Source organism: Podarcis melisellensis, assembly GCF_964234715.1.
Source record: "Podarcis melisellensis genome assembly, chromosome: 1".
Classification (NCBI taxonomy): Eukaryota; Metazoa; Chordata; class Lepidosauria; order Squamata; family Lacertidae; genus Podarcis; species Podarcis melisellensis.
The window spans coordinates 47,314,535-47,337,144 of NC_138528.1; the positions used below are offsets into that span (position 1 = coordinate 47,314,535).

The 22,610-nt window shown below is 42.1% G+C and overlaps 1 protein-coding gene and 1 long non-coding RNA gene across 16 annotated transcripts in view; one reads left to right on the forward strand and one right to left on the reverse strand.

The window, feature by feature from the left end:
• LOC309364806 overlaps positions 1-22,610 on the forward strand; it is a 142,648-nt gene that overhangs the window by 104,278 nt on the left and 15,760 nt on the right. For 4 of the 5 annotated variants that reach the window (XR_014165879.1, XR_014165881.1, XR_014165882.1 and 1 more), the window contains 3 exons: positions 1,044-1,135; positions 6,119-6,263; positions 10,251-10,386. This is a non-coding gene — a long non-coding RNA (uncharacterized lncRNA). Of the gene's footprint in view, positions 1-1,043; positions 1,136-6,118; positions 6,264-10,250; positions 10,387-22,610 lie in introns of those variants that run through there. The other variant, XR_014165880.1, reaches the window with a different exon arrangement.
• Positions 1-22,610, reverse strand: part of RAD51B (RAD51 paralog B) — a 366,487-nt gene that overhangs the window by 73,684 nt on the left and 270,193 nt on the right. The gene's annotated exons all lie outside the window — the stretch shown is intronic.

Genomic DNA, 22,610 nt, shown 5'->3' on the forward strand with positions numbered 1-22,610 from the left:
ACCAAATTTCCACCAGGTATACTTATGACTGCCTGGACAGTTTAGCTTTACACATCGACAGCCTGTTAGTCTAATACAGCCACTGGCTCCCTTCCTTTGATATTGACCAGCAAAGTATAGTTATCCCACTGGGCAGGACTAGCTTAGACCTCAGCTATCCCACCTTGCCTCAGCTTTTACTGGTTTTAGCCATCATCAACTGACTTACCCAACTGGCATTCTTTCTCCACACTTGACAGTTAACTGTCCTTTTTTCACTGACTAGGACCGCCAGCCAATCAGAATCTCGTTCTTCTTGAAGGAGAATTCAGTCTGAAGAAAAGTAGAAATTTGCTTTCCACTCAGTATCACAGATGCCCTCTCTTCCCTGCCATGTGTTCCTGAAACCTGGGACTGTTCCAAATCTTAAACATACTGGAAAGCATATCCTTAGGCCAGCTGTGATCTGATCATGCTGTAATGAATGAGAGAAAACAAAAACCAACACAGAGCTGGGCAAACAATAGGGCTCCTTGTTCTAGCCTGGAAGTAATCTTCATCCTCCATACCCCTCTCTCCATCAAAGCATCCCGCAAAAAGCAAGATTCTGAGAGGGTTATGCAATATGCCCTGGGTGATCCTTTCTTGACTAAAGTGGCCTGTGTTGTTTTGGAGGTGACACTCCTTGCATTGGAGAACATATGGGAAGGGAACTATTATAGATCCTTTAAAATATGATCAGCAAAGCAGTCATTATTTCTGCCATTTATAAGCTTTGTGGTGGTGTTCAAGGCTAGGGTTTTTTAAACTTCTAAAACAAGGACTGGAAATGATTCTAGTCCTTCTGGAAATGATAATTTTAATCTTGGATCAGAACTGTTCTGCGAAAATCCACAAACAGCTCAGTACTGTTCTGATAAAATTCACAAATTTTGGAAAGGCCCAGAATTCTATTGATGTGGCATATATTATACATTCTGAGACAGATTTATCACAGCAAATGAATATATTGACCTTTTTATATTAAAAAAAAGTCTGAGAATGCTCTTTTCTCCTCATTCTAGCCATCACAAATGATGCAAGATCAATAGGGCAATTCTGTGCATGTTTACTCAGAAGTCACCAAGTTCAGTAAGACTTACTTCCAAGTAAGTGTGTATAGGATTGCAGCTTACTTTCTTCTCATCATTTTGAACTGGAAATGTACTAAAACTTTAGGAACTCATTTGTAAACTAACTGTGCCTTTTGAGCCCTACTCACCCTGTCTTCAACAGAAAATGCAAGAAAACACTGTTTTATCACTTTCTTCTGTATCAAAATCCTTGAAAACCATGGATCTGTCCTCTCCATCAAAACAGAGTACAACTCTTTCTTTCCAGAGATGGAGAAAACATCCCTTTCTTAATAGAAATAACAGAAAAATAGATATTGCTGTCAGCCTATAATACTACTGTTGATTAGAATGGAACCCATTAGAAATGGCAGGAAATGCTTCTATCTGCAATATTACACTATTTGAGATGCAAGTGAAGTCTTTGACTCTTCAGCAGTTTTGCCTGCTCCCAGCCTCTGCATAGTTTCTGTATGAAGTTTTTACACCTTCTGATGCTCAACCCGTTCCTTGCCAAGGTTCCTACAGTCCTCAGCCTCTTCCACCCATCCCTTTCTGAGGCATTTTCTTTTTAACCTTCCTTCTTGGTCCTCTGTTTGTTAGACCCACTGCTTCCCAACAGCATCAATCCTCCCTTCCCCCAATGTAGTAGTAGTCACACTTTGATAATTCGGCTGCCACTAACAGATGGTAGTCAATGGAGGACTGGCCTCTTGATGTGGCTTCTGATAGAGGCCGGGCTTACCGTATTTTTTGCTCTATAAGACTCACTTTTTCCCTCCTAAAAAGTAAGGGGAAATATGTGTGCGTCTTATGGAGCGAATGCAGGCTGCGCAGCTATCCCAGAAGCCAGAACAGCAAGAGGGATTGCTGCTTTCACTGCGCAGTGATCCCTCTTGCTGATCTGGCTTCTGAGATTCAGATTTTTTCCCCTCTTGTTTTCCTCCTCCAAAAACTAGGTGTGTCTTATAGAGCGAAAAATACGGTAATCTGTGTGGGATAGGTGTAGAGACTCCAGACATAAATGTTGGTGCAAACCAGAGTCATAAGTGCGGAGAGCACTAGAAGCCGCTTGTGTCTACACTGCTCAGATCAAACTGGTCCCTCTTTTGAAAGCTGCCTCCTAGCGGTAGCTAGCATGAGTACATATTCTCCTCAGCTATTTAGCCAGTATGAGCACATACTCACTTCCTCAGCTACTGCTTTTTACCTCAGTGCACTGGAACACAGGAAGTTGCTAGTTCTAGGCTCTATTTCCATTCAGTTCCCCAGCGCTCAGCCTTCCTGTCACATGCCAGAAATATACTGTTATGCCAGTAATTTAGCCCCTGCACTTAAAAACAAAAAACAGTACTCAAACAGTGCTTTTTCTTTAGTTGTCAGTTACAGTATTTGGTTCTTGAATTCAATATAGTCCATTTCCTTTTTTAAAAAAAAGCAAAAAAAGAGTGCATGCGTGCAGGAGGAGAGAGGGAGACTTGAATTAGGCTGGAATGCTGAAAAGAAGCATGCCAAGGTCAAAGCATATGGAAAACAGACAGGAGGGCTATATATAGTACACAATGACTTGCACTAATTTATGTGTTAAATTAAAAAAAAAGGAAAAAGGAGAATTCAGAATTGCTTGGAAAATGAATGAGAGATGTAATGGAAAAAGAACATAAGCTTAGGGAAGGAGCTGGAAGTTATTTAAGTGACTTGCTGCTATAAAGGCTGCTGTGGGGAAAATTGCCACATAGAGTCAGCAGATGTATTGAGAAATAATATGGACAGATAACGTATAACTGTGCAAATGCTTAAGTCTGAAGGAATGTAAAAGTATTTCCAGATCAGAAGGACACTTAGAACATTCGCAGTATCACACGTACAATGGCTATACATACCCAACTATGTGTATCTTGTGATTACATGCAAGGATAAAATAAAGCCCAGAATGTTGTATTAGTTGCAAAATTCAGGGTCCTGAGAAAGCTTACTACTTTAAAATTTACATAGTAAGCTGCCAGCTCTTGTGGCTGTGAACATAGGCTTGAAAGGGAACCCAATTTGTTGGAAACTGATACCATGGGTCATTCAGGTGAGCCTATGAAGACATGGCTACCTTTACTTCCCACCACAGCCTTTACCTATATGGAAGAGAAAACTAACCTGTGGTCCGGTGTTCTAGTGAAGAGGCAGCATGACACCCATGATTTGTAGCAAGATGCTCCTAGAACCTTTGGTATCTAGTCCTAACTTTAAACTCCCAGGTCACCATGAACCTTGGTGCGAAAGCTCTGGTTCCTTCTTTCCTCTCTGGAACAGATTGGTGCTTCAATCTCTCTTTCTCATTTCCTCTTGCCTCTCTGTTCTGCCCTCATATACTCAATTCCACCTCATTTACATTTCAAGCTTGCCCCTCTATTGCAGCCTAGGGGCCTCCCCTCTCACATAGTGGCAGTAATTCTCTCTCTTTATCTCTCTTCCTTCTCCTCTGTACAATTAGGCAAATTAGCTGATGGCCTTGGTTGTGCCTTATCTAGGTAGCCCCAAAATCTTGGATAGTGTGCTTCCATTGACAATACAAGTAAATATTCATGTAAGGCTACATGTATGATCAGGGATGCATGTTAACAACACAGGAATGCTATACTGAGATAGAATTGGGAACTGTGGTATCTCACAATATATCACATTGGAGCTGGAAGAATTCTGATATTAAGGACACTCTTTAGTTAAAAATAATAAAATAGCAGGAACAGTAACTGTCCTAAGCAGCATTTGCATAAAGAGTTTACCTTTGGCTACACCTGCATAGGCACAGGTCACCTTTTAGCCAAATACCAATCTTCTAGAAATTTCTCTTTGCTTTTTCTGTTGTTTCCACTGGCCAGATCTGAAAATGACTCCATCCTTACTTGCTTTCCAATTGTAATGAGAAAGTCAAGGTATTTGATTTAAGGGAAATTTCTTAACCTTGGCCCAAATCCAGAGAAAATTGGACATAAACTTCATGTGCAATAAATTAAGGGTCCCAGAGCCACCGGTTAATGGTTTGTTTGATTTTGTCTCCCAACTCGTATTTTCTTTTTAAAAAGTTCTTTAGTCCTATGGTGCTGCATCCTCAACTAGGATGCAGATTTGAAACTGTTCTGCTGAAGTCAGCAGAAGAAGGGGATTTACTGTAATAGCTTCTAGAGCACTGACGGTGAGTCAGATTTGTTCTCAACCTGTTTCCTAAGAAATGTGTACAGACCCAGCTGGGTGCTCTTTGTAATTCTGGCAAAGGTCAGCTCTGTCTCTTAGGATACTTAGTGAAAATGAGAAAATTAGAAAAGGAAACTTAGTGTAAACACAGTTCTCTGCATTGTTTCAGAAGCAATTAATGGTTTTTCGTCTGGTGTCCTATACCTAGGTGGGAATAAGCAAATAATACCACCAAACAGAATGCTCAGCATAGCCACAAGGACAAAATCACTTGTTCCCACAGATGAGGTAGAAGCTAAACTGCCTGGTTGTGTTTGACTCATTCAACTGTTGTTTTGGTTTCAAAATATGAGCACAGGGTACTGGTAGGATGGGCCCTTTTACTACATTGACTTCAGTTGGCTCACTAGGTTCAAGTTGCTCAAGTGGGCACAAAAAAATAGCATTCTTTTAACAAGAAAAAAATATACAGTGGTACCTCAGGTTACAAACACCTTGGGTTACAAACACTTCAGATTACAGACTCCACTAACCCGGAAGTAGTACCTCGGGTTAAGAACTTTACCTCAGGATGAGAACAGAAATCGCGTGCTGGTGGTGTGGTGGCAGCGGGAGGCCCCATTTGCTAAAGTGGTACCTCAGGTTAAGAAGGGTTTCAGGTTAAGAACGGACCTCCAGAACGAATTAAGTTCGTAACCAGAGGTACCACTGCATTCCTAGGAATATTTGATATCTAAAATTCATCCACTGCATTTTGAAATAGCTTGTTGTTCAGTCCAGTTTACAACAGAACTTAACACAATGAAACCAATGTTAAAAACTATTTCTCTAGAATCCTTTTGCTGTACAGTCGTACCTTGGTTGTTGAATGCCTTGGTACTCAGAGGTTTTGGCTCTTGAACGCCGCAAACCTGGAAGTGAATGTTTCAATTTGTGAATGTTTTTCGGAAGCCTAATGTCTGATGGGGCTTCCGCAGCTTCCAATTGAGTGCAGGAAGCTCCTGCAGCCAATCAGAAGCTGTGCCTTGGTCCTCGAACAGTTTCGGGAGTCGAATGGATTCCTGGAACGGATTAAGCTTGACAACCAAGATACGACTGTACAGGTAATAAATAATTCCACCCCAGATGCCTTTGCCTGCCATCGAAAAACCAACCAACCCATAATGATGGGCTAACATGAGTTTCCCTAGTAAGGAGTTTGACACTGAGAAGGCCCTACTCTAAGTCTCAACCAGGTTAACTAAGCCAATGGGGGAGGGAGAGAGCAAGGTTCCTCAATGAATATTCCAGTGCTCTGAGAACACTGGTTTATATAGTGAGCCTTTAGATATGGGAATGGTGGACTTTGCTGCCATATGATTGTTGGCAGGCTTGAGATGTGCACAAAAGCCCTCAACTCTCCATTCCTAAATGTGCTCCAATTAGGATCTCAAGGAGAGAGAAAGCTCTGCAAACTATCTAGTAAAATATATTTTCTTTCCTTTTTTAAAAATACATGGAAATCCCTTTGCCAGGAACTCCACATGATTTTGCTGCCTGTGGTTGAGAGAAGATCAGTCTGGGTATGTGGGGAGCTATTCTTCCCAGATTAGGTCACTGGAGGAACAATCTGACCTGGAAGAGGAGCAAAATGTGCTAAAATCACCAGAGAGGGAGTTAAGGAAGCAGAATTTGTTCTTTCATTGGTAGAAGTGTTGCCTAGGCCGCAGATGAAGGCTTTTCAACATGCCCCCCTTTAAAATCAGGGCAGCTCAAATGTTTATTATTAGTGGTATCAGGTCCCAATGCCTCTCTCTTAGATTCTGATTCCTACCTTACTGTGTTGTTATCCACGTCTGCAGCTGCAAAGGGGCATCGTCTCCGTAGAAATACATAAGCTACCATCTCCAAATTTTCAGTATTCCTATAAAAGGAAAAGTCCTCTTTCTTATGGAGATGGAGAGGAGGGGCGAAGATGTAGGATTCTATGTAACAAGACAGCTCTAAGTTCTAGAACCGGTTACACTTTACTGATTGAGTTCATTCACTAATACTCTGTCCCATAACCATCTGTTTCCTTTCTCCAGGAATGGGGGAACATGTGGTCCTCCAGATGTTGTTTGATTCCCTCAGCCACAGCCACCATGGCCAATGTTCAGGGGATGATGGGAGATGCAGTTCATTAATATCTGGATGATCACATGTTCCCTATCCCTGCCTTACCTCTTTCTCATTCTCATTTCCTCCTACTTTAGTCCAGGGGTAGGCAACCTAAGGCCCATGGGCTGGATGTGGCCCAACCTCTCTCTCAATCCGGCCCACGGATGGTCCAGGAATCAGCGTGTTTTTACACGAGTCCTTTTATTTAAAATGCATCTTTGGGTTATTTGTGGGGCTTGCCTGGTGTTTTTACATGAATAAAATGTGTGCTTTTAAAAAAAAATGCATCTCTGGGTTATTTGTGGTGCATAGGAATTCATTCATTCCCCCCCCAAAAAAAATATAGTCTGGCCCACCACATGGTCTGAGGGACGGTGGACTGGCCCACAGCTGAAAAAGGTTGCTGACCCCTGTTAGTCACAAGGGAAAGCAGTAGACGGGGGGGGGGGGGATGAGTGATGTATAGGATTCTAGAGATATCTCCCTGAGTTTGCAGTGATAAATTTATGTCAGAAATTCTTCAGGCTGTGGTCATTTACCAGTGAGTGATTCAAGCCTCTGCCCCAAGATCAGAAAGCCTTAAATTTCTCTCTCAAAAGAAGCACTACATTATTCAGGGCTAAAGTACTGGGAAGGCGTAACATCCACACACCCCACACCACTCATTATAGAAAAAGAAGGTCTTGGTGGGTTACAAGAGTTTGACATGCCTTTTCTGAAAAGAGGTAGCTTAGTTCTCCACATCCATATTTTAAAAAAATGTTGGAAGTGAACGGGCCTGGCTCTAAAAAACAGCTCAAAACAAGGGCTACCCCAACAGTCAAGCACCACATCCAAATGGATAGACATGTTCTATTCTGAGGGTTTCTCAAGAAGCTTCATCACGGAATACAATCCGCTATAGTTGCAGTTCAGAGGGTTTCCCCTCAGGCACACTCGAAAGAAAATACTGTTATACCTTTTGCAGGTCTCCACTTCAATTTTCTGCCTTGTTTTTAAACAAAAATATTCATTTCCTTTATTGTTAATTTACAACAGCACTTCACTGACTTATATGGAAACACTCAAACATATGTGTGAACTTACAGAGCAGATTGCAACCTCTCATGCCTCATAAGCAGCTTGCTTAACAACCTCGCTTCTCTTTTTCTATATTAATATGAGTCAGTTAACAATCATTGTGCAACATTTTGTTTGCAAGCACATCTGAAGCAATTGCTTAAAACTGTATTAAATTTGCACAACAGCTGCAGCCTGTAATCAACCCTTGTGTGAAGATGTTGGGGCCCTTCACCTGCCCCCTTGTTCAGCTATACATATATTGAAATAATCAGGAGATTGTGCTGCTTTCAAACTTAACAGGGACTTTTCTTAAACACTTGGTTGATTCTCTCTAAAAACTGAGAAATAAATAACTTAAAAAGTTATCACTATCCCTTTTCTCTTTGCTAGTCCTGGTAATTTCCATAGGAATGCAGAAAACATTCCATAGGAATGTAGATTGGAGCAGTGACCCCAGCATTCAGCTTCCTGATAATTTTTTTAAATGTCAAGTTTCTAGATCTTATGATCAGCAAGTGGTTGATGTTGGGTGTAATCTTAGAAACTTAGAGGTGTCTGGAACAAAATTTCTAGTACTATCTTAAGAACAGGGTTCAGTGTCCTTTGTCTTTCCTGAACCATAGCAAAACCAGAATTATCAAAAATTGTATGAGTAGAAGAATAAATTGTAGAAAACAAGGGAAAATATCCATATTTACTTTACATTATCAGGAAACTGATTTTAGGGTTTGGGGGTGGGGAGTTGTTGCACAGACTTTGGATTATTTTTTTATCTGAACTACATGAGATACAGCAATGTGTTGATCTAGAAGCCTTAAGTTTGAAGAGAAAATCTGCCACTATTCTCCTATAGAATCTGACTTATGCCATTTATTTGGAAAGCTTGGTATAGTACTATCCATGTTGGGTTGCTTAAAAACAGTATGGACGGTTACACTGACATATATCTCAATGCACATTAAGACACAGGACAGAGAAAATGTGCATTAGATCAGTGAGGATGTAGCTAAAACAGTGTGTGGGGGAAAGCCAACTCCCACTAATTCCACTTTATCCCTACAAGCTCCTGTGCCACCTCCAAGACTGTTCCACAGGGTCCCCTCAGAGGAGATCAGTGTAGGAGGATGTAGGGTGAAAATGAAATCTGCAAAAGCTGCATTTGGTTACTTAGGATAGTCCTGGCCGTGACCAGAACTCAACTCATAGGATCTCTGGATCCAACTCATGGTTCTCTTTTTATATACAGATATAAACATTTTTCCTAGGCTATATCATATAGATCTCCATAAATTATTTTATGAAGTTTCTCACTCAAATCCTACCATTCAAATTGAAAAGGGAAGATCCTTTCCCGTGAGCACACTCATTCCCCTCCATCCTGCTATTAATTGCCAGAGATCACGTCCTCCAGGCTCTTACGCATTCTTCAGAAGCAGAAATTGTGTGCGTGGGGGAACTGGCTTTAAAATGGGCCCTGAATGCAACAAATAGCAGGTATTATAAATACCCCGGAGGAAGACACCTGCAGCTTCGCTCCTTGGGGCTTCAACCTCACCCTGTAAAAAAATTATTGCAACCTGACTACTACTCTGCCATCTTATTTAAAATTTAAGAACAAAGCTTATGAGAAAAATCAGAATTCCTTAGAACTTTCCTTTGTATGGAAAAACAATTTATTGTTTAAGTAAATAATTAAGTCTCCCCCACCTCTTCTGCTCCTATATATTCCCAAGACAGTGACGCTTCGGATAGACTATTTTGTGGGAATTGCTTCAGGTGTACCCTTTTAGAATATTGCTGTCTTTGCAAATTACAGTCTAACTAGCACCAGCAGGTTACAAGCTATAGGAGACTTGTCCTTGGTGATCATTTTTATCATTTCAAGCACAACCCTAATAACAAATGCAATTTCATCAAGTTTTGGAAGAAAAGAAACAACAGATACTTCAGTTTCTCACTATCCTTTGTTTTTGGTCAATATGGGGTCAATTCACACAACCACTTGGGGGGCTTCTTTTGAATCCAGGCATGGTATGAAGAAGCCAATTTTATAAACTCAGTTGGCCTGCACCCTTTCATTCCTGTTTCTTTCCCCATAGTAACTACTATACTTTTGCAGCATCCACAGACACACAACTCCATTGATATCTAAAGTCTCTTCCTTCCCAAGTACACTTCATGCTAAGAAGGGGGGGGGGGAGTTGCTGCTGTCCTCTATGTGCTGTTGCTCAGTGTTTGCTGTTTCCTGGAAAATAATAAATAAATATGGTACCAATTCTGACTGGTTCCATGACATGGTGCCAGACACCAAGCAATAATTCGGATGAGGACAAAGAAAATGGCACAATTTCCTGCACCAGAAGCCTCCACAGTTTTAATAATTCTGCTGCCAGGCCAGAATGGAAAGCAAGGCTTGATTGCTATTGCCTTGCCAAGAAGGCTCATAAGAAGAAGGAACTGTGCCAGGAAGGGTATTACAGATGGAAATATCCACAGAATCAGAAGTCTTTGCCTAGCTGGAGGAGTCCAATAGAGGAAATTATGAAAATAAGGCGTTTTGTTATACAATATTGTATCAAACAAGGATGGCTGGATAACTTCCTCAGCCGTAAGCACAATGAGTGAGGAGGCTATAAAAGAGGGAGGAAAAACAGGAGGAGTGTTTCTGAGACCAATCTATTGAAAAAGACACTGCAAATATAATTTTAAGGGACTTGGTTGTAAAATGTAGAGCATGCAACTACAGAATCCCCATCTCTTCCTTTCAGAAAGTAAGAAGGAGTGAGAAGAATGGGACATGTCATAAAAACTGCTGAACCAGCTCTCTGATTCCGTTCACACCTCAAGAAAAAAGGGGGAAAGTATCTGTAGATCCAGAGAAACTGACTGAATCTGCCATCATGGACAAAAACATACTCTTAGAATCATAGAATCATAGAGTTGGAAGAGACCACAAGGGCCATTGAGTCCAACCCCCTGCCAAGCAGGAAACACCATCAGAGCACTCCTGACATATGGTTGTCAAGCCTCTGCTTAAAGACCTCCAAAGAAGGAGACTCCACCACACTCCTTGGCAGCAAATTCCACTGTCGAACAGCTCTTACTGTCAGGAAGTTCTTCCTACTGTTTAGGTGGAATCTTCTTTCTTGTAGTTTGGATCCATTGCTCCGTGTCCGCTTCTCTGGAGCAGCAGAAAACAACCTTTCTCCCTCCTCTATGTGACATCTTTTTATATATTCGAACATGGCTATCATATCACCCCTTAACCTCCTCTTCTCCAGGCTAAACATGCCCAGCTCCCTTAGCCGTTCCTCATAAGGCATCGTTTCCAGGCCTTTGACCATTTTGGTTGCCCTCCTCTGGACACGTTCCAGTTTGTCAGTGTCCTTCTTGAACTGTGGTGCCCAGAACTGGACACAGTACTCCAGGTGAGGTCTGACCAGAGCAGAATACAGTGGCACTATTACTTCCCTTGATCTAGATGCTATACTCCTATTGATGCAGCCCAGAATTGCATTGGCTTTTTTTAGCTGCTGCGTCAAACTGTTGGCTCATGTCAAGTTGTGGTCAACCTAGACTCCTAGATCCTTTTCACGTGTACTGCTCTCAAGCCAGGTGTCACCCATCTTGTATTTGTGCCTCTCATTTTTTTTGCCCAAGTGCAATACTTTACATTTCTCCCTGTTAAAATTCATCTTGTTTGTTTTGGCCCAGTTCTCTAATCTGTCAAGGTCGTTTTGAAGTGTGATCCTGTCCTCTGGGGTGTTAGCCACCCTCCCAGTTTGGTGTCATCTGCAAATTTGATCAGGATGCCCTTGAGTCCATCATCTAAGTCGTTGATAAAGATGTTTAATAAGACTGGGCCCAAGACAGAACCCTGTGGCACCCCACAGGTGCTGAACCTTCTCCCCCAAATAAAAAGGGCTGTGGCATCTCCAACTTAGTTACCCAAAGCGCTTTCTTTCTATCTAATTGCAATAAAAGAAAAAATGACAAACTATTATGGCCTGTGAGTAGATTCTGAATGTAAGTTCGTCGTTTGGGATTACCAGTGCTTCAGCAATTGGCCAACATGCCTGCTATAGGAAAGGAAATAATTAATAGCTTCCCCTCCCCGTAATCACTGCAGAAGGAATAGATGAACATGGGACGGGCGTGGAATTACCCCCTAAACACCAAGTACTGCACCCCAAAGGCCTTAGAAGAGGCTGTCACATTTAAGCTATGTGAATTTAGGGATCATGGTGGACTAATTTCCTAATAAAATAAACACTTTGACTAACAGTACCTGCAACTGAAAAGTGCATTTATCTCTAGCATGGTAGCTAGATGTTGGTATTAGATGTAGGAAACTCAAGGCTCAAATCCCTCCTTAGCTATGAAGGTCCTTAGCTATGCCAAGGCAGTAGTTCACAGGATATGGCATAAAAGCTTACAAACAGTACTGTAAGATGACTGATCCCTTGCACAAAAGAGGTACTGGAATAGTACTCCCCATAGCTGTCAACGTTTCCCTTTTTTAAAGGGAATGTTTCCCTTTTTTAAAGGGAAATTCCCTTATTCCGAATAGGATTCCTCGCAAGAAAAGGGAAAAGGTGACAGCTATGGTACTCCCCCCTCCCCAATTATTAAAGCAGCAAGGAGACTGCATAATAATTGGTAAATAATAGTTTCTCAGTGCTATTCTTCCAGAAAAAGAGGAAGATGGTTAGTTCCCGCCAGTCCTAATTTTAAATTCTGGCCAATCAAGCCAGGCCTTGGAGGTGGGGCTTGGGAGCAGAACGGAGTGGAGCAGGTTTCACTCTGGTCCGCTCTTTGGCCTTAAAAGGCCAGCTGCCCCTGACCTCAGGACTGTGATCACCCCCTCCCTTCCCTCCCTCATATTCATGCTTTGAGGCTTGTTCTATAGTAATGGTTTCTCTTCTAGGCTATGCAATTATGGCTTTGCTGTGGTTCTTTAATTGTTTGCTGTGGTTCTCTTTGGAGCCAGGACGGAATTTACCGGCAAACAGATTGGCCCCATTTGCAGGTTTTGGCTTTCCCACAGCAATAGTCAAAACTTTGGTGGGTCTGGGCTTTGGGGTGGAATCCTTTGTCTTACATTGGGGTGAAGTGGTGCCTCATCCCCACCTCTGAACAGCTCAATCACAGGGGTACCCCATTGGAAGGGTCTAGTTGGAAGTCTCTGTCCAGAAGCCAAGGCGTGCAGCAGATGGGCCATAGAGCTTCTTTAAGTGTGATGGACCCAGTATCCCATGATCGACTCTCATGCCTCAGCCCTCCACCAGTAGGCTGGGAGGATCACACACCCAATACCTACATCTTTCCTACATCTGGAATTGTGGCCAATTTCAAATCCCAAAACGTTTCCTTGTCCAGGTTGTTCACCCAGGTTGTCTTACTCCCGAGGAAGGGGTCACTGTGAGTGGGACCACAATTGAATCCTCATCTGTTATACTGGCACTAGGAGAGTGAGTAGCAAAGTCTTGGACGAGTAGCAAAGTCTTGGACGAGTGAAACCGACCACCTGTCTCCTTGATCCTTGCCCATCCTGGCTGATAAAAGCGAGCCGGGAAGGGCTGGGCGATGGGCTCTGCGGGGTGGTGAATGCTTCCCTCTGTGAGGGAGCCTTCCCAGACCCGCTGAAAGAGGCGGTCATTAAACCGCTTCTTAAAAAAAACTTCTTTAGACCCGGCCAATTTGGCCAACTATCGCCCAGTCTCAAATCTGCCATTCTTGGGCAAGGTGATTGAGCGGGTGGTTGCTGAACAACTCCAAGCACGCCTGGAGGAAACGGACCATTTGGATCCCTTCCAATCGGGATTCAGGCCTCACCATGGGACTGAAACTGCCTTGGTCGCGCTGGTTGATGATCTCCGGCGGGCTAGGGACAAAGGTGAGAGCTGTTTCCTAGTTCTGCTGGATCTCTCAGCGGCCTTTGACACCATCGACCATAACATCCTTCTGGACCGTCTAGAGGGGCTGGGAGCTGGGGGCACTGTTATACAGTGGTTCCGCTCCTTCCTCCTGGGCCGTGTCCAGAAGGTGGTGGTGGGGGGTGAGTGTTCAGACCCCTGGGCTCTCACTTGTGGGGTGCCTCAGGGTTCTGTCCTCTCCCCCATGCTTTTTAATATCTATATGAAGCCGCTGGGAGAGATCATCAGGGGGTTTGGACTGGGTGTTCATCAGTATGCAGATGACACCCAGCTCTACCTCTCCTTTAAATCAGAATCAAATCAGACACAGCGCGACGCCAGTGGGCGAGGAAAGTGAAAGTGAGTAGCCTTGGCGGACGAGACACTTCCTCTCAGTCGCCCCCCTGTACAACGAAAAAAATTATCTAAGGGTGGATGCTCGAGACAAAAGGGGGAAAGAGGAGAGGCCAGAGAAAAACTTTTGGATTGAGGTGTCCTTGGTGGAACGGAGGGGGAGAAGAGAAGAGAAGACGCTTTACTTTGAGCAGTAAAACACAAGGGATTTCAGACCGGAAGAGAAGCCCCTGCCGCCATGATAGATCTCTGAATGAGGATTGCGTGATAGCGGAGAAGGAGAGAGGGGTAAAGACAGCGATACATATTAACGTGACTATTCCATCGTGGGTATTTCTTTCTCGTTTCTTTTTTTTTGGAGGTGCTTGACTCTTTCTCTTTGGGACGGGGACTTTTTGGGAACTGGGACAGGAAAATTGGGACTCTCAAAACACCGACTGATAGAGCGGCGAAAATTATGGTGAATTAAGAGAGAGGGACGCTGCTAGATAAGAACGGGGACTGATATTCGTTTTTTTTTTTTGAAAGACTGAATTGGTGTCTTAAAACTATAGGTGAGAACAACCTTAGGAGAAAAGAGACGCTGAAAATTGCTAATTTAAGGATTTGCTGACACCTAGTGGCGGAATGGAGATCGCTTAATTCTGCGGCCGGCCCCCCCCCCTTTTTCTCTCCTCCCATTTCCTTGACCTCCCCTATTTGTTTCCTCTCCCTCTCCTTTTCCTTTCCTTCTCTCCCGATATGCGACTCTCCTACTAACTGCCCCAGAACCACTATTCTGCTACGAGGATTAGCCTGATTGGAGGCGAGAAGAATAGCTGGAGGAGGAATAAGCGGACTGGAAGAAGAGGAATCTGAAGGACATAGTGGCAAAAATCTTATAGTGAATGTAAGCGCGTAAATATTTGTATAAGGGTGGGTAACTTAGGAGGGCGTAGGACAGAAAGTTAATATACTAATATATTAATATATACTAATACACCAAAAGTGGAGAGGATTGGGCAGATATAACAAAAGTAATAGAAAGAAACACGGAGGGAAAACACGAATTTGAAGTGTAAAACTTACAGAATGTCGCATACGGGAAAGAAGGGAACTAATGGGGGAACCCCTAGTGACAGAAGGGGGTCAAAACAAGAGGTAGATTTTAAGACTGATATACTGAAGGCGCTTGCTGAAATCAAACAGAGTCAAAATAATGTAGAACATAAATTAGAACAAGTAGATAATAGGATTGGGAGGATGGACAAAAAGATGGATGAAACGGTGAATGAACTTAAAGGCCAAATAAAGGAAATATTTAGGAGAACGCAGCTCAATGAGGAAGGGTTAAAAAAGACTAAATTGGAATTAAAGGAGATTAAGAGAGAGAAGGAAAAGATAAAAGGGGAAGTGATAGATCTAAATAAGGCACAGGAGGAGATGAAGGATATCATAGCAATGAATGAATTGAGGCAGAGAGAGGTGAATTTAAGATTGAGGGCTGTGCCAGAGACACAAAATGAAAATGTTAAAGAAAAACTAATAAAGGAGCTAGCGGAATGGATGGACGTATCAGTCGAAGAAATGGCCAGAAATGTGCAGAGTGCATTTAGAATGCGGGTTAGTTCGATAAAAGCAAAGAAATACACAGGTGATTGCTTAATCACATTTAAGGATAAAGAAATGAGGAACAAGATTCTTTTACGGAATAGGGAAAGGAGGCTGAACATAGAGGGGAATTACATCATTATTTTTAAAGACATCCCAATCAGATTACTTAAACGAAGAGATTCTTACAAACTGTTGGTGCAGGCATTAAAGAAAAACAAAATTGAATTTAGATGGGAATTTCCCGAGGGGTTATCTTTTACATACAGAGGCAAGAGGCATAAGTTAGCAAATCAGGAAGAAACCGGGAAATTCCTGAGGAAATATAAAGAGTTAAGGGTGGAGACGGATGCAGGGGGGGGAGCGGAGAGAAGAACTTCAGGAGAAGCAGAAACAAAGGAAGAGGAGGAGGAGGGAGGGAGCGGATCGGACGAAGAGTCAGAGGGAGAGTCAGAAGAGGAAGACCCAGGGAATTTATAAAGAAAAGGAAATCATAAGGAAGAATTAGAAACAATGGGGTTAAAAATCTGGAGTTGGAACATTAATGGGATGAACGAGAAAAAAAAGAGGAATAAAATTGAACAATATCTGAAAAAGAAAAATCTGGACATCATTTGTCTCCAAGAAACGCACATAGCTAGAAGACACAGGAAAGTATTAATTAATAGGAGGTTGGGAAATGAATTTGAGTCCTCGGATAAAGAGAAGAAAAGAGGGGTGGTACTATATATCAAAAATAAGATCGAAGCTAAAATAATATTCAAAGACGAAGAGGGTAGAATGATAGGGGTCCGCATCAATTGGCAAGGGGAGAATTTGGTAGTAATTGGGGTATATGCCCCAAATGATAGTAAGTCGGAATTTTTTAAAAAAATGGAAGAGAAAATATGCGAATATGCCGACCAGAAAATTGTTTTGATGGGAGACTTCAATGGGGTGGTTTCTCTAGACGCGGATAAGCACAGGGAAGGAGGAAGTAAGAGCGGGAAGCTGCCAAAATCTTTTTTCTCAATGGTAGATAACGGTAACTTGATAGATATCTGGCGTCTCAAACATCCGCGAGACAAACAATTTACCTTCCATTCCGAACCAAACCAGTCGTGGTCACGCATCGATCAAATATGGATCTCGAGTGAACTATGCCCAAGAATTAAACTAATAGAAATAAGACCGAGTGTAATCTCAGATCACAACCCGATAGAGTTAGAATTAAAAGGCATTGAGCCAAAAACTTTTAGATGGAGACTAAAGGACTATCTTCTGGAGGATCAAAAAATCGTCGAAACCACGCAGGAAAAACTAAAGCAATACTTTAAGGAAAACTGCGGAAAAGTAACAAAGGCTAGTGTTGTATGGGAGGCAAGTAAGGCAGTAATAAGAGGCTACTTTATTCAGCAGAATGCAATTAAAAACAGGAATAGGGAGAAAGGAAAAGAAGAAATTCTGAAACAGATAATGGCAAACGAACAAAAATTATCCCAGAAACCCAACTGTCAGAAAGCAAAAGAAAGAATTAAAATCTTGCAAGCCCAATTTGCCACAATAATAAACAGAGAGATTGAATGGAATATTAAAAAATTAAGACAAAATAATTTTGAATTCTCAAATAAGTCAGGCAAATGGCTTGCATGGCAAATTAAAAAGAGGAAGGAAAGGAGCACAATAAATAAAATAAAGGTAGGAGAGGAAGAGAAAACAGACCCTAAAGAAATCAGAAGAGAGTTTCTCAACTATTATAGAAGACTTTACTCCAATAAGGAGAAAATAAGTTCAAGGAGAATAGAGAGATTTCTGAAGGATAAAGGGGTGCAGAAAATCACAATGGAGGAAAGACAACAGCTGAATACCCCAATTGGAATTGATGAAATAGAAGATGTAATTAAAGAGTTAAAGAGGGGAAAAGCCCCAGGTCCCGACGGATTCACTGCAGGTTACTACAAAGAAATGAAATCCATCTTGGTAGGACCTCTGAAGGAAACTATGGATAATATTTTAAGGAAGGGAGAATTCCCAGAGACTTGGAAGGAGGCATATATTACGTTTATCCCCAAGCAAGAAGCAGATTTGACCCAGGTTAAAAACTATAGACCGATCTCACTGTTAAATGTAGATTATAAAATATTTGCAGGGATTCTAGCAAGGAGGCTGAGGAGACTGCTATCAGAAACCATTCACAGGGACCAAGCAGGATTCCTGCCAGGACGGCAGATGAGAGACAACACAAGAAACATAATTAACATGCTAGAGTACCTATCTGTCAAAATTAACAAACAGGTCATAATGATGTTTGTGGATGCCGAGAAGGCATTCGACAATGTTATCTGGGACTTTATGTTGAAAAACCTAGAGTATATGGAGGTGGGGAAGGACTTCCTTAGTGGAGTAAAAGCCATATATACAGATCAGAAAGCTAAACTGATCATTAACAACATAGTGACAGAAGAAATAAAGATACAAAAGGGAACAAGACAGGGATGTCCGCTCTCCCCGCTTCTGTTCATAATGACTTTAGAAATCTTACTGAACTCTATAAGGCAGAACCAAAAAATAAAAGGAGTGCTAGTCGGAAAGAATGTACATAAGATCAGAGCCTATGCGGATGATGTAGTTATAATGACAGAAGAACCAACAGCAGCAACAGGAGAGATACTAAAGGAATTAGACCAGTTTGGAGAGGTAGCAGGGTTCAAATTAAATAAGACCAAAACAAAAATAATAGGCAAAAATTTAGACCAGAAATTAACAGAGACAATTCAACAGCAAACACAAATAGAGGTGGTGAAAAAAGTGAAATATCTTGGTATTTGGATAACACCTAAGAACATAGACCTATTCAAAAATAACTATGAACCGACGTGGAGGGAAATAAGAAAGGACCTGGAAATCTGGGGAGGGTTGAAACTGTCATTCTGGGGAAGGATTAACACAATTAAGATGAATGTGCTCCCAAGGCTGATGTTCTTATTTCAAACTATCCCTATAATTAAAGGAAACCGAATTTTTAAGGAGTGGCAACGAGTGCTTTCGAGATACATCTGGCAAGGAAGGAAACCCAGAATTCAGTTTAAACTATTGACAGATATAAAAGAAAGGGGAGGCTTCGCCTTGCCGGATGTGAAATTATACTATGAGGCGGTTTGCCTATGCTGGGTTAAAGATTGGGTAAGGTTAGAGAATAGGGAACTACTAGACCTGGAGGGCCATCACAACAACTTCGGCTGGCATGCCTATTTATGGCGGGATAAATGGAAGATATACAGGGGATTTGGGAACCATATTTTCAGAGGACCACTAATCGAAATATGGGATAAATATAAGAATTTGTTGGAACCAAAAACACCGCACTGGCTTTCACCTCTAGACGTTATGTGTGTGAAGGCTACTAATATGAGAAGTAATTGGGCAACATATAATCAGTTAATAATTAAAGAAGAGGGGGAATGGAAAGTACGACCGTATGACCAGGTTAAGGAATATGTTTATGACTGGCTACACCATCTCCAGGTGAGTCAGATGTTTAGGAAGGATCTTAAAGAGAGAGGTTATATAGAGAAGGAATCCAAGTTTCAGACGGAGATCATAAACAATGAAGAGAAGATTGTATCGAAAATGTATAGGATACTGTTGGATTGGAACCTAGCAGACGAGGAAGTTAAGTGCGTGATGACTCGCTGGGCAAAGGATGTGGGTCATAATATACTATTTGAAGACTGGGAAAAACTCTGGAAGGAAGGATTAAATTTTACGGCGTGTATAACGATAAAAGAGAACATAATGAAGATGTTCTATAGATGGTATTTAACACCTAGGAAACTATCGAAAATGTATAAGGTGGACAACAAGTGTTGGAAATGCAGGGTTAGTGAAGGCTCCTTCTATCACATGTGGTGGGAGTGCGGAAAAGTGAAACAGTTTTGGGAAAAAATCTATATAGAACTGAAGAAGATTCTAAAATACACGTTCTTAAAGAGACCAGAAATTTTCTTACTAGGTATATTGGGTCAGGAGATAAAAAAAGAAGATTGTAGATTAGTGTATTATGCGGTCACAGCAGCAAGAGTGATGCTCGCCCAGATGTGGAAAAGGAAGGAAACACCAACGGTGGAGGAGTGGAGATCTAAGCTGTTAGATTATATGGAATTGGACAGACTTACAGGTAAAGTAAGATATATAAGAGACCAAAAGTTTATCAAGGATTGGGGAAAATATGTTGATTATCTGGAACTTATTAGTCAAAGGAAAATAACGCTAAAGGGATTCAGAGACACACTGTGAAAAAAAATATGAGTTATTGTTTAAAGATAAAAGGAGACTAAATAATGTATAATGTATAAGGATAATATACATCAAGAAATAAACACAAAAAGATACAATGACAATATATACTAAGAAATGTGTAACATAAGGTATCACTGCGAATGATTTTCGGGAAAGCTAAAGGAAGCCTTGAAAATGAAGACCAAACAATGTGGCTAATGTGAAAACCTAAGTTTGTGTATACTTTTCTTATATTTCTTATATTTCTTAAATATACTTTTGTATTTATTTTTCTTTTCTATTGTTACACTATTCTTCTTGGTGTAACACCTTCAGTCGCGTTTGTCTATATATGTTTTACTGTTATGTCTTACTTTTATGAAACAAAGCAATAAAAAATATTGGGAAAAAACAGAACCAGGGAAGGCGGTGAAGGTCCTGTGTGAGTGCCTGGAGGCGGTTGGAGGTTGGATGGCGGCTAACAGATTGAGGTTGAATCCTGACAAGACAGAAGTACTGTTTTTGGGGGACAGGAGGCGGGCAGGTGTGGAGGATTCCCTGGTCCTGAATGGGGTAACTGTGCCCCTGAAGGACCAGGTGCGCAGCCTGGGAGTCATTTTGGACTCACAGCTGTCCATGGAGGCGCAGATTAACTCTGTGTCCAGGGCAGCTGTCTACCAGCTCCACCTGGTACGCAGGCTTAGACCCTACCTCCCCGCAGACTGTCTCGCCAGAGTGGTGCATGCTCTAGTTATCTCCCGCTTGGACTACTGCAATGCACTCTACGTGGGGCTACCTTTGAAGGTGACCCGGAAACTGCAATTAATCCAGAATGCGGCAGCTAGACTGGTAACTGGGAGTGGCCGCCGGGACCACATAACACCGGTTCTGAGAGATCTGCATTGGCTCCCAGTACGTTTCCGAGCACAATTCAAAGTGTTGGTGCTGACCTTTAAAGCCCTAAACGGCCTCGGTCCTGTATACCTGAAGGAGCGTCTCCACCCCCATCGTTCAGCCCGGACACTGAGATCCAGCGCCGAGGGCCTTCTGGCGGTTCCCTCATTGCGAGAAGTGAGGTTACAGGGAACCAGACAGAGGGCCTTCTCGGTAGTGGCGCCCGCCCTGTGGAACGCCCTCCCATCAGATGTCAAAGAGATAAAGAATTACCTGACGTTCAGAAGACATCTTAAGGCAGCCCTGTTTAGGGATGTTTTTAATATGTAATGCTGTATTGTTTTTAATACTGATTGGGAGCCGCCCAGAGTGGCTGGGGAAACTCAGCCAGATGGGCGGGGTATAAATAATAAATTATTATTATTATTATTATTATTATTGCAGCATTCTGTCTTAACATGTAAGTCAATTTCTTAATGCCTTCAGAAAATGCTTCTATTTGCCTCATGGTAACTTCTGAATCTTCCATCTGTTTCAGTCTGTCTAGATCATCACCATCATATACTCTGATATCTAAACCAGGCTTAAACCATTTCTTTGATCCAATTCCAGATGCCTGTCCCAAATCCATCAAACATGCATACACTTCCCCATCTTCCTGCTTCTTCTGCCTTAAATTTCCAAAATTACTAAAAGCAACTTTCTTTTCTTCACTTTAGCTGTACAATGGTACCTCGGGTTACAGATGCTTCAGGTTACAGACTCCACTAACCCAGAAATATTACTTCGGGTTAAGAACTTTGCTTCAGGATGAGAACAGAAATCGTGCGGCAGCGGGAGGCCGCATTAGCTAAAGTGGTACCTCAGGTTAAGAACAGTTTCAGGTTAAAAACGGACCTCCAGAACGAATTAAGTTCTTAACCCGAGGTACCACTGTAGCTGTTAAAAGGACATAATCTGGACGTTCCATGGCTTCACACTTTTGCTGATGGGATTCTTGACCACCTTAGCAAGGTCTTGTTCGGTGGGATGTTCAGCCATAGTTTCTACATTGAATTGATGTTCCAAAACCAATAGCCCTCCATGAACACCACTCCCTCTCAAATTAGGAGTACAGGTGAAACTCAGAAAATTAGAATATCATGGAAAAGTTCATTTATTTCAGTAATTCAGCTTAAAAGGTGAAACTAATATATGAGATAGACTCATGGCATGCCAAGCGAGATATGTCAAGCCTTTATTTGTTATAATTGTGATGATCATGGCGTACAGCTGGCGAAAACCCCAAATTAACAATCTCAGAAAATTAGAATATTAAATGAAATCAGCAAAACAAGGACTGCAAATAGAGCAATATTGGACCTCTGAGAAGTAGAAGCACGCATATGTACTCAGTACTTGGTTTGGGTCCCTTTTGCATCAACTACTGCCTGAATGTGGCGTGGCATGGATGCTATCAGCCTGCGGCACTGCTGAGGTGTTATGGAAGACCAGGAGGCTTCAATAGCAGCCTTCAGCTCTTCTGCATTGCTCGGTCTCATGTCTCTCCTCTTTCTCTTGGCAATGCCCCATAGATTCTCTAGAGCTCACGAGATGAAGTGCTCACAGACTCCCCATGAATGGAGAAGTTGGGGACTGGCAGTCAAATATGCCATTTGAATATTCCAGAGCCTTGGAACCTACTATAATGCCACCCATCTGTCCTAAAGCAGCAGCCAGCATCTCACTTGCATCACTCATCATTTTCTGGATTCTGCAAATTTCCAAGTCAAAAGCAGACCAGGACTTCCCCCAAAGTAAAGGCCTCGCCCCTCTATTCAACTTTACAAGATTCCCCCTTTTTTCTCTCCCTTTCTTCACGCCTAAAAGCTCCCTCTGTCTCGCACCATGCCAGCACCCCCAAAGCAAGATAACTGAACCATAAGGAAGGAATATCAAATTAAGGCTGCAGTCTTATACCAACTTAGCCGGAAGTCAGCTGCACTCCACTCAATAGGGCTTACTTCTGAGCGGCCAAGTATAGGATTGTGGTGCAGCCCAGACGTAACCTCCTATCTTCACCTCCTTCAAGATAGATCTGTCCAGTGTACGAGACACTGCTCTTATCACTAAGGATAGGCCT